An 11,703-nucleotide genomic window follows, 5' to 3' on the forward strand; every position below is an offset into this window, starting at 1 on the left:
ATTGTATTCTATATATTTTTTTTATTTTGCCCCACATGTGGACCTTAAATTTTTATGAATTCTCATCTGTACATCTTTTATTTTTTTCACAGCCTCTAGGATAAATAATGAACTTATAAAAGCTATCTTTATCCCATAAGCTTAATAATTTTTTCTAATTTCATTACAATTTATTTTATTTGTCACTGCATATCAGTATTATTAAATGCCAAGCGTTATATAAAAGTAGAAAATTGGAAGAAAAAATGCTATATACTTTACTTCCTAGAAATAAAAAAAACAAAATCAGCAATAAAATATTATATTAACTGCTATCTAAAGTCAGATGCAGGTGTAGTGATCACAATACAATATGAGTATATACTACAGCACCTACAACTGAATGATGTAGTATAAGAAAGACATTTTGAAAAGTATGACGTCAGAAGCTAAACCGGAAAACTCATCCAAGTGTTGGAGAGGGGGCTACAAACTTTATTACAAGACTTTCTCAAGTTAATGAAAGCCCTAAAAAAATACATGATATTAGCAATAGCATGTTGAGAATCTGAAACACATTATTCTAACTTCTGAATGTTAAATAATAATCCTTGGGGAGGAAAGCAATGCAATATATTTCATAAGTCAATAAAATAATTTTGAAAGACAATAATAATGCTATCAATAAATGTAGGGGAGAAAATTATTATAGTGGTATATAATGCACTTAACAAAAATATTATTTTGTTTTTTGTCTTTTGTGATGTTGGAGTTATTAGTCAAACACTTTTAGATTTGTATTTTTTTCTTATTCTAAATTGATATTTAATTTTATACCCAATTCTGTATTCATAATTTTACACTCCTTTTCGTAAAAAAGTGCATCAAATTGAGTAAGCTTCAGGCCAGGCCTTATCTAGGTCTTCATATCTCTCATGATGAGTCAAAATTTCTTGTTTTCAGATTGACTTTTCAATATGAAGGTACAGTTTTTCTCTCAATTCAGTACAATTTCTCTTTATTAAATCTCACCAAGATATTTTGATTTTAGTTTTGTTTATTGGGTGTTCTACTTTGTGAATTATTTTTATGGTCTTTGCCCTTTAAGTATTTTTTTTTCAATAATTCCCTTCAAATATTTACCTGTATCATATAAGTTTATTATGACATCTCTAACCTTATCTGTGTCAAATATTGAATTTTTAGAAATATCTAATGGGTTCCTCCCTACTATTAGCTACTCAGTAACTCCAAAATACATTAAAATCTAAAAAGTAATAAACATTTTTGATCTCTTGACTCAGCTGAGAATTATTTCTGTTGTTTTGGTATCTTCTTCAAATTGTAAACAATCTCTTACTTGAGGTATATCAGTACAAACTATCAGAATTTCATAGTTTCACTTTTTTCTTTGTCTTGAGAATGGCTTTTAGTCTGGAGAAAGGGTTTAGAAACTTGTCAGGCCAAAATATCCAGTACATTTCTTTCTTCATGTAGTTACCCATGCTCCAATTGTTTAAAATACATTGCTGTTATTAGTAAGAAATATAACATACTTATGAAATGATTCCATCAAAATTATTTGCATGTTTTTGTATATTTATTCTTATTTTTCATGTGTCAGTGTTTATATAAGATTTATTTTCGATGTGTGGATATGTATATAGGAAAATTCAGAGATTAAGCTGTATAAGATCGGATAATTGGCCAGTTTGTGAGCATTTACAGTGTTTTTAATAATTTTTATCTTTCAATTAGAAACACACATCAGGCATATCATGCACTGTGTCATCATTTTTTCAATAGTTATACATGTACTTTATTCTCCTTATCTTATTGAGTAGTTTGTAAGACATTTGTTTAAAATACTGTCTGTAAAACTTGGAGGCAATAAGGTGGAGCTCTGTGTTCATGTTCTTGTTGAGTTCTTAGTAGTCTGATTCTTATGCAATTCACCTACTATATTTCTACAAGCAATGTAATTTGGGAAAAAAATCAGGTACTGAAATGTTTATTTTTATAAATGAGGTAAACTTAAAAATGATCCAAAGAGTAAGTTCACAGCAAGCATTCATTTCTTTTCCTTCCATGTAATTTGCATGCAAGTCAGTCATTTTCATATATGTTTATAAATCCTTCTCTTGATTTGTTCTCCTTCTTACAATAATTTTAATATACAATTATTTTTACTCTGGTTAATGGAATTTTTTAAGTGCCCTGAATTCCATTTCAGAATGATGAAGGGAATTAAATATTTATGTTACATAGATGTTAATATTCAATATTCATCTAATGCATGCAAAATAAGCAATTAAGAATATGCAACTGTATCCCATTATGAACATATCCTTGATATGCCTTCCAAACTTAAATTCCAAATTCTTTCTGCTATTCAGCTAGAAGTTTTGCTAATATTTTCTTAATGGAAAATTGTATTTTCTGAACTGATTAATGACAAAAAATTTTCCATTTTTTTGAAATAGCCTATTTCTTGTTAATTTTTTAATCGTTCAATTAGCTACCCCCCCAGCCTATACCAAGAATTATATATTAATTATTTTTTAACAGTTAAGAAGTCACAGTAGGTTTGGGTTATAACCAACATACTGTGGCTTACAAGATAATATGGAATAGTGGCTAACCCATGAGTATAGTGAGAATGCTTTTTAAAAGTTATAATGGAATAATCCCTTAGCTAATAATTATTATTGTAGTTTAGATATTTGGCTATGACAAAGTAATACTAGTTGAACCTCATTTGACAATATATGATGGAAACTTAGTACATAGTGTTGTACATATTTTCACTTGGTTAAACAACCTTTAGAGGATATGCTTAGTGATTTCATATTTCAACTCTAAATTGTTAGTTTTCTTTTTTTTCTTTTTTTTTTTTTTTTTTGAGACAGAGTCTCGCTCTGTCGCCCAGGCTGGAGTGCAGTGGCCAGATCTCAGCTCACTACAAGCTCCGCCTCCCGGGTTTTTACGCCATTCTCCTGCCTCAGCCTCCCGAGTAGCTGGGACTACAGGCGCCGCCACCTCGCCCGGCTAGTTTTTTGTATTTTTTTAGTAGAGACGGGGTTTCACCGGGTTAGCCAGGATGGTCTCGATCTCCTGACCTCGTGATCCGCCCGTCTCGGCCTCCCAAAGTGCTGGGATTACAGGCTTGAGCCACCGCGCCCGGCTAAATTGTTAGTTTTCAACAGTAGGTTCAATGCATTATTGGTAGATTTTGCGACCTAGGTTTTTTTGTGTGCTCATTTTGGTAGGATGTTTTCAACACTCCTATTTTGTTCACTTATCCTCTGTAATTTTAGAAAAATAAATTGCCTTAGTAAGTTTTGTTAGATAATTTCAGTCACTCCATTATTTCAAAGACTTAATGGTTCACAAAACATTTTTGTTTCTGCATTTCAGATATCCACTTTGTTTGAAATAAAGCCACAGAGAAACCAAGATATTATTATTATTTTAGTGAGAAGAATTTGAGGCTATAAACTAGATTTATTAATGCATTCAGTTATTCAACACATGTTTATCAATAGCCTATCACTTTGACACACACATTGGATAGAGCAGTGGACAAATGGATGATGACACATATCCTTGCTATAACAAGGATCATATTTTACATAGTAAATACAAACACCGTGTGTTGTGAAGACAGAATATTTGCAAAGGGACATTTATTATTAAATCTGCCATTTAGGGAAGAGCTCACTGAAAAAGTTATGGAATAAAAATCTGAGCAACATGAGGGAATGAGTGATAGAAATCTATGGTAGAAATTTCAGCCAAAAATAAGAGTCAGTTTGAAGAGAACAATGTTGCAACATGTTGGGGTAATGTGATGAAAGTCACTACAACTGTACCTGAGAAAGTAAGGCGATGAATAGTAAATGCATTCAAAGAGGTGAGAGGGGACCAGATTGTGTAGGTCTTACAAAATGAAAAGTAGCATAATATGCCCCATGGTTTTAAAGGATACTATTGTTACTGGGGTGAAAAGGGACATATAAAGATTAGAATAGCATTAGGGGGATGAGTTAGATGATCAATGAAATAATCCAGACAAGAATGACGATGATTGGATCAGAGTTGTGGCAATAGAGAAATTAAGAGTTTGTTGTATTCTGTATGTATTTTCAAGTTACAATAGACAGAATTTGCTGAGAGACTGGACATGGGATTCATGAGGAAGACAGGGATTCAAGATGACTCCGAGAATATTATGATAAGAGTAATTGAGATCTGTAAGACTTCAGAAGGCTTTGTTTGAGGTAAATGGTTAGAAACTTGTTTGTTTATGTTAATTTTAAGAGCATCAGGAGGCATCTAAATGGATATATTGGGTAAGCAATGGATATGAACCTAGAGCTCATACATAGAGATCTGAGATGGAGGTATATATTGGGTATTCATCAATTGATAGATGCATTATGTTCTGTGAGACTGAATAAGATCACAAATGGCCTGAATGTCAGTAGAAAAGAAAAGAAAAGAAATCCAAAGACCATATCCTGGTGCACTCTAAATTCAAGAGATTGTTTCGATGAGGAAATGAAGTACGAAGATCCAAAAATATAGCAAGAAAATTAAGCAAGGTTGCTGTTTAAGAAGTAAAGTGTATAGAGTCTGAAAGTGTTTCAAAGATGAGTGAGAAATAATGTCAAATGTTGCTGACAGATTAATAAGTTAAGGACAGAAAAATAATGAATTCTTTAGTAATCAAAATGAAGATTACTGGTGCACTTGATTAAAGCATTTTAACATTTGTTTATACCTTATTTCTAAGTGGCAAATTTCCCAAAGCAAATCACATGTTTAAGCCCAGATCCAAAGGGTAAAGAAACTCCACCTTCCAATGAGAAAAAAAAATTCAACTTTATATGGCAAAAAGTAGGTATGCAGGAAAAATTATTTTTGCCATTCTTGCAAATAATTTAACATGACCTGAAATCCTATAGAAGTTAAAAAGTTCATAAAATGACATTGTAGACATAATGCTCAGTATCAGTCATTAGAGAAATGAATATTAAAACCACATGAGATGCCGGTGCATGCCCTCTCAGGTGGGTTAGTACTAAAAAGAAAATGGCAAGTGTTGACAAAGATGTGGAGCATCTATAATTCTCGGATATTGCTAGGGGAATGTGAAATGGTACAGACACTTGTGCAAGTAGTTGGTCAATTTCTTGTATAATTAAAGATGTGATTACTGTATAATCCAGAAATTAAATTTACAGGTTTTTAGCCAAGAATAAGGAAAACACATTTATGTAAAATTTCTATGAGAATGTTCATAGGAGCTTTATTTATAATGATCCAAACTGTAAACAACCCAAATATTCATCACAAATTGTGAGCATATCCAAATTATGAATGATTAAGCAAATTATGGTATCTCCATTCAGTGGAATGGTACTTAGTGATGAAAATCACTTAGTGTATGATACATAATAGAGCACGAGTATCAAATGTATTCTGAAAGTGAAAGAAACCAGACACACAAGATTACATATTTCATTATTTCATTTATTTGAAATTCTCAAAAAGACAAAACCATAACAAAATAAAGAAGATTGGTTGTTTCCTGTAGCCAGTAGGTAGGGCTAGCGAAATTGACTGAAAAAAGGTACGTTACCAAACTCTTTATGTTGCTATTTATGTTACCAAACGATTTATTCCTCATTTAAAATGACCTTGGTCAAAAATGCATTGCATTGTGGATTTATAATGGGTGAAATTTATTACACAGAAACTGATAATATAACCGATCAAAATAAAATAAAAGATAATAAAGGATGCTATGAACAAGCTTATGTAATAACAATTTGGATAAAGCAAAGTTCATGAAAAAAACACAACTTATCAAAACCAATTCAAAAAATAACAGAAAATGTGGTCATCGGCAAAGCCTAAGTCCTGTCCTCTCGCTCACCTCCCTGAACAGCATGAGCTTCACCACTTGCTCCACCTCCTCCACCAACTACCGATCCCTGAGCTCTGTCCAGGTGCCCAGCTATGGCACCTGGACAGCCAGCAGTGCAGCCAGCGTCAATGCAGGCGAGGGCTCTGGTTCCCGGATCTCTGTGTCCCGCTCCACCAGCTTCCCAGGTGGCATGGAGTCCAGGGGCCCGGCCTTGGCGATGGCCAGGGGTCTAGCAGGAATGGGGAGGCATCCAGAACAAGAAGGAGACCATGCAAAGCTTGACCGATGGCCTGGCTTACTACTTGGACAGAGTGAGGAGCCTGGAGACCGAGAACAGGAAGCTGGAGAGCAAAATCGGGGAACACCTGGAAAAGAAGGGACCTCAGGGCAGAGACTGGAGCCATTACTTCAAGACTGTTCAGGACCTGAGGGCTCCGATCTTCGCAAATACCACAGACAATGTCCGCATTGTAAAGCAGATCGACAATACCCCACCTGCTGCTGATGGCTTTAGAGTCAAGTATGAGACAGAGCTGGTCATGCGCCAGTCTGTGGAGAACAACATCCGTGGGCTCCGCAAGGTCATTGATGACACCAATTTCACTCCGCTGCAGCTGGAGACAGAGATTGAGGCTCTCAATGAGAAGCTGTTGTTTATGAAGAAGAACCGTGAAGAGGAAATAAAAGGCCTGCAAGCCCAGATTGCACCTCTAGGTTAACTGTGGAGGTAGATGCCCCCAAATCTCAGGACCTCGCCAAGATCATGACAGACATCTGGGTCCAATATGACGAGCTGGCTCGCAAGAACCGAGAAGAGCTGGACAAGTACTGGTCTAGGCAGATTGAGGAGAGCACCACAGTGGTCACCACGCAGACCCCTGAGGTTGGATCTGCTGAGGTGACGTTCACAGAGCTGAGACCTACAGTCCAGTCCTTGGAGATCGACCTGGACTTGATGAGAAATCTGAAGGCCAGCTTGGAAAACAGCCTGAGGGAGGTGGAGGTCCACTACGCCCTACAGATGGAACAGTTCAACGGGATCCTGCTGCACCTGGAGTCAGAGTTGGCACAGACCCGGGCAGAGGAGTAGCACCAGGCCCAGGAGTACCAGGTTATGCTGAACATCAAGGTCAACCTGGAGGCTGAGATCGCCACCTACCGCCGCCTGCTGGAAAATGGCGAAGACTTCAATCTTGGTGATGCCCTGGACAGCAGAAACTCCATGCAAACCATACAAAACACCACCCTCCTGATAGTGAATGCCAAAGTGGCATCTGATCAACACCACCAAAGTTCTGAGACATTAAGCCGGAGAAGCAGGGTACTCTTTGGGGAGCAGGAGACCAATGAAAAGTTCAGAGGTCATTGGATGTCAAAAAAAAAAAAAAAAAAAAAAAAGGAAAGAAATAATAGAAAAATCTTAAAAAATCCTGTAAGAAAATTGAATTCTAAATAACGCTTTCCAAAAACAACAAATTCCAATCTCAGATGGTTTGCAAGTAAATAAGTAAATTTGTACAAATAAGTATGGTAGAAATATCACTAAAATCGCATAAACTCAGAAAGAACTAACAAAGAGGAACACTTGCCAATTCATTTTAGGAGGCCAGAATAATTTTCATATGAAAATTTGACGCCCCCTCAAGAAAAAAAACTAGATAAAAAAAGAAAAATTGCGGAACAATGTTTAAACAATTGCATGATTAAACCAACGAGTCCTGAACAAGTTATTAGCCTTTCAAATCCAATGATATATAAAAACTATACTGCATCATGTATAGATAATCCAATGTGTGACAATATCATATAAATGAAAAATGCAATATACTTGAACATCAACTCGTGATTCAATGCAATATGCAACTTAATAACAAGTAATTTTTTCAATAGGTGCAGAAACGTTTTTGATAAAATTCAACAAATGGGCATGATAAAAATTAAGTCTCAGCAAAATAAGCAAGGACATGAACATTTTTAATGTGAAAAACCACATCAACAACAAAAAACTGTGCAACTAAAACGTAAGTTATTAGAAAAATATTTAATGCTTTTCCTCTAAAATTGTGTAAAAGCCGTATGTGTCCAGTAACAATATTTTTGCTTGTCACAGACCAGAGTCCTAACTAATGCAAGAAGTCAATATAAAGAAACAGATATTAATGTAAGAAATGCATAAGGCTGACATTTATAAACAGCTAGCATAATTGTTTCATAGAAATCTAAATGATACATTATTAACAAACTAATTTAGAAAATTTGACCTGTACATAATGAGTATACAGTAGTCCACCGCTTATTCATGGGGGATGCTTTCCAAGACCCCCAGTGAATGCCTGAAACTTCGTATAGTACTAAAACCTATATATACAATGCTTTTTCCTATACAAATATACCTATGATAAAGTTTAATGTATAAGTTAGGAAGAGTACTAGATTAACAACAATAACAATAGAACCCATAATAATACAGAACAATTATAATAATATGCCAACATCACTGCTCTTGCACTTTGGGGTCATTATTAAGTAAGATACAGGTTTCTGGAACATAAGCACTGTGATAGAGCAACAGTTAACAGATAACCAAGAAGGCTAGTGACCACGGGGTGGTGAGTGGCTTCTACAGCATGAATCTGCTGAACACGGGGGATTCACATCCCAGGCAGGAGGGAGCTGGATGACTTGAGAATTCATCACTCTACTCCAAACAGTGTGTAATTTTAAACTTTTGAGTTGTTTGTCTGCAATCTTTCATTTAATATTTTCAGACAATGGTTGCCTGTGGGTTACTGAAACCTACAACCATGAAAAACATAACCATGGATAAGGGGAGACTACTATAGAAGTAACTCATTGTTATATTTTTTGAGACTTTTATACTGACAAATTTAATTCCAGGCTGGATTAGAAGTTGTTGGTATTTTGGGCATGTAAACCATCAATTGATGTCCCATATGTTTATAGACTGGAAAAAAAAGTCAGAAGTTCTGCTACCCTCTAGGAGTGCAGGTTAACCATCATCCTCTTGGGACAGTCACAGGAAGGGTAATGAGAAACAATACATTTCAGATGGAAAAACAAAGAGTCCCAACAATATTTGTATGGGGTTACTTCTCTCAGAAATGAATTTGAGCATAATAAAGAAATGTTCTCTTCCTTCAAAACAAGGGCTATCTGGCTTTGGAATTGTTATGAACCAATGACATCTGTCTGCCTCCCTTTCTTTCCCTTTCTGAATGCAGATGCTTACTGTAGTTATCCTTTGTCCTGTTGATGTGCATTGGCTGTGTGTAGGAAAATCATTTCTCTTTTCAGTCCATATTTCTCCATATTTAGATAAACCACATTTGTAACTTCTGTGTAGATGATCATGAACTCTGACTTTGAGCCTGATGAGCAGATGGCATAAGAATGTGATGGTGCCTTCTTTGGGGGGAGGTAAGGAAAATATATATTTTGCATATGAAAAGGAGGAAAATGAATATTTCTCTCCAGGAGTGTGGAAAGTGTTCTACTGCATTCTTTATAATTTTTGACTCAATTTTTTCAGTAATAGAATTATATAATACACTCATTACTATGTGAGATCTTTGCCTCTTTAACTTTGGACTTGGTCACATGACTTGCTTTGTTTATGGAATATGAGCTAAAGTGACACATTCAAGAAGAAACTTGAAGTTACATTTTGTGATTGAGCTCAGCCCTGCTTTCTTCCTTTTCGCTTTGGTAATTGGCATGTTCACAATAGGGCTGCCCTCTTTCCAGAGATAAAATTCTCTGGGAGTTATGCCAAGCACTACCTACAAAAGCTGCAAGGGCAGCAGTTATAGTTGAACTGCAGATGGTGACATGTGAATTGAGCAAGAAATGACCATAATTGTAACTAGCTAAGCTTTGGGGGTTACTTATTACAAAGCAATGCTGACAAGTACATAAATCTGCCTCACAAAATGAACCATTAAATATTATCTATTCTAAACTGAGTCAGACACTCTGAGAAACAGTTGAATATTGACAGAGAAAATAAAGCCTCTGGATATCCAGCTTCTTATAATTTACACATATTCATTGAGTTTTAATTTTAACTAAGGAAGCATTCTGGGATATACAAATACAAATGTGATCCATTTTGTGTCTTCAAGTAATGTAAAATTTTAATGGGGTGAAAATTCAGAACTGTAACTGCTGCAAGATGTGATTTTGTAGTTAAAACAATGGAAGCACAATTCTGGTGTAAGAATACTAGGAAGTGAGGAGAAGACTACCTCCAAACTAACTATCAGGTGACTGACTATCAGGTGGTGATCTCATGAAATAAAGAGGGTTTAGGAAGTGCAGGAGAAAAGGTAAGAAATGCTAAATGTGATGCATTTCCTTCTACTCTGTCGACTTAATTCCTTCCTTTGCTTTCTAACATTAAGCTTTACTTCCCTAATTTTTTGTTGTTTGTTTTTGCCTTAGTCAGGAAATTTGTTAGTAAGAAAAAGGAGACTGCTATCAGATGGAAAGAAATACTAAAAGCCGAATTGGGACTTAAAACCAAGTCTTCTATTGCCATTGAAAAATCATATTACACATGTCTTGAAATTCCACAGCAACTAAAACATAGAAAGTAAGCTCCAAACTATTCATTTTACCTAAGAACATTTTTTTTTCAGTTTAATAATTAGTAGGGAAAAGGAAAGAATCAAAGAAAACTAAAACCTGATTCAGAGAAAAGGTCTTTTTTTCTCACGTTGCAAAAGTATATCAAATTAAAACTCTCCAAATTTTTAAAATAATTTATAAAAATATAAATAGTTACATATTTATATAATGTATCAATATAACACTGGAAATATTTACTACTGTGAAATCTATGCCCATTTCAAACAATGATACAATGTGTAACTCAACTCTCAACATCTCAGCTGAGTGTATATATCAATTTTTAAAATCGCCAAAATCAGAACATGATTGCTTGCTTGAGTTAAACAAGTCCCTGGAATAAAATTGTGCTCAGTGTAATAACTTCTTCAGGTTTATTCAGATATGTCAGGGGTTGACAAGATAATTTACAGATTTGAAGAGTTGGAGGGTTTATTATAGACAATCCTTTACAGCCACATCTCATTAGAAGTTAGGAAATTGAAGACCAGGGAGATTAAATTACTTTCTCAGAGAGAGAGGTAATTAGTAATATAGCCAGGCTTCTATCTTCTAATATCATTCTCTATTCACTATACCTCAAGTGTAGATATACAAACGGGCTAACTTTTCCTTTCTCTTTTTTTTTTAAATTGTAAACCTGGTAGGTCAACTCCAGCAGGTGGATGCTGACCAGGATGGCCCTGGGGAAGTTCTGTCTTTTTGTATTGCTCTAAGAGTAACTAGGTCTGTGGCTGTCCTGTTCCAACTCCAGGGTAGAAGTTAATTCTCCCAAAATGCTTCTGTATTCCTCTGGGAAAAAAAAAAAAAAAAAAAAAGGAGTGTGCTGTAGGAAAGCAATCTCAGAATCACCAAATGCATTTGAACTAAAATGTTTTGTGCCCATTTATTTAAAAACAACACAATTACAGATTGTAGCTTCCCAAGAATATGTGTACACTTTTATATATGAGTCATTGGTGTGGTAAATACCAACTTAATGACCTTGGTTTTCTGAAGTGAAAAAAAATTGGGGGCTTTTTGGGAGTAATCAGGAATCGATATATTCAGAATATGGATATATGGCTATAGTAGTCATCCTTCATCTCTAGGCTGTGTCTTGGTCACTGTGATAACAATTGAAACAGTGTTAGTTTGGCACTTTA

At 35.1% G+C, this 11,703-nt stretch overlaps 1 pseudogene; it reads left to right on the forward strand.

Moving 5' to 3' along the window:
- Nucleotides 1-5,903: 5,903 nt before the first annotated feature.
- Nucleotides 5,904-7,218, forward strand: LOC126936837 (keratin, type I cytoskeletal 18-like; annotated as a pseudogene).
- Nucleotides 7,219-11,703: the final 4,485 nt, after the last annotated feature.

Source organism: Macaca thibetana, chromosome 15 (assembly GCF_024542745.1).
Source record: "Macaca thibetana thibetana isolate TM-01 chromosome 15, ASM2454274v1, whole genome shotgun sequence".
Taxonomy (NCBI): domain Eukaryota; kingdom Metazoa; phylum Chordata; class Mammalia; order Primates; family Cercopithecidae; genus Macaca; species Macaca thibetana.